We start from the raw sequence: 1,050 nt of genomic DNA on the forward strand, positions 1-1,050 counted from the left end.
TCCTCTGGTAGTTCAATGCATACACGCACCACCTTCTGCATGAACAGATGGCCCTCAGGTCGCTGTAAAATTTCCCCTCTCTCCCAACACCAATCCACACTCTCACCTTAGTTATATGCCCTCCAGTTTTGGACTCGCCCACACTGTAATCAAGACCTTGACTGCTCACCGTATGAATGTCCCTCATGATATCGTAAACTTCAAACAGCTCGTCCGTCAGCTACCGACGCTCCAGGGAAAAATGCCCCAGCCGATTCAGCCTCGCGGTACAGTCGGAACCCTGCAACTCTGGCAACGTCCTCGTGAATATTTTCTGGGCAGCTTTACGTGATACCTTTTATTTTTCAATAATGCCAGTAACGCTGGACGACATCGATCGATGGGAAAGAGACAGATGAAGCGTTGAACGGCTGCGAATTTCGATGCTGTTGGAGGATCGGAGGAGAGCGCGCCCTGGCGGTGCTGTTTCTGTAGTGTAGTGGTCATCACATTGGCCTTACACGCGAAAAGGCCCCGGTTCGAAGCCGGGCAGAAATAACGTTGCTCCTTTGTTCTTGCAGTCGGTTTTTGTATGGATGTGGGCAGAGCTTCTTAGTTTGCTGCCCTCGTCAGCAAACCATTCTTTGAATGAAGTCGCCCACATCTGCTTTTGATGTGGAAAGGAGGATAAATCTATTTCATTGCGGTATGAATCTTTGTTAAATATCTCTCCTTTCTGGTCATCAATGTGGACAGATGGTCATTCTTCTTAACAGTGCATTTGGTGCGCCCTAATTCTTTCTGTAGCGGAGTTGTATCACATTTGCTTTACGTGCGAAAGCATCCCAGCTCAAATTCAAGGAGAAGCCTGATTTGCCGGTGTCGCAGTGCACCGTGCATTCCTCTCTGTCAAATGCATCTCAAAGTAGTCTCTGAAAGCCTTGGTTCCGTTCGCCTCTGCCATGTCTCAAAGTGCGTGAATCAAAACCAGAAGCACTCAGTCACGTTTTGGAATAGAGAAACATGTTTGCATTTCTTCGCACCGGACACAGTCGCGGCTCATTCAGTCAA

The 1,050-nt window shown here is 48.3% G+C and overlaps 1 non-coding gene across 1 annotated transcript; it reads left to right on the top strand.

The window, feature by feature from the left end:
* The first annotated feature begins 464 nt into the window (after nt 1-464).
* Nucleotides 465-537, top strand: trnav-uac. The gene has a single exon. It is a non-coding gene; the product is annotated as a tRNA-Val (tRNA).
* Nucleotides 538-1,050: the final 513 nt, after the last annotated feature.

Source organism: Rhincodon typus, unplaced genomic scaffold, assembly GCF_021869965.1.
Source record: "Rhincodon typus isolate 14 unplaced genomic scaffold, sRhiTyp1.1 hic_rhity00002971, whole genome shotgun sequence".
NCBI classification, from domain to species: domain Eukaryota; kingdom Metazoa; phylum Chordata; class Chondrichthyes; order Orectolobiformes; family Rhincodontidae; genus Rhincodon; species Rhincodon typus.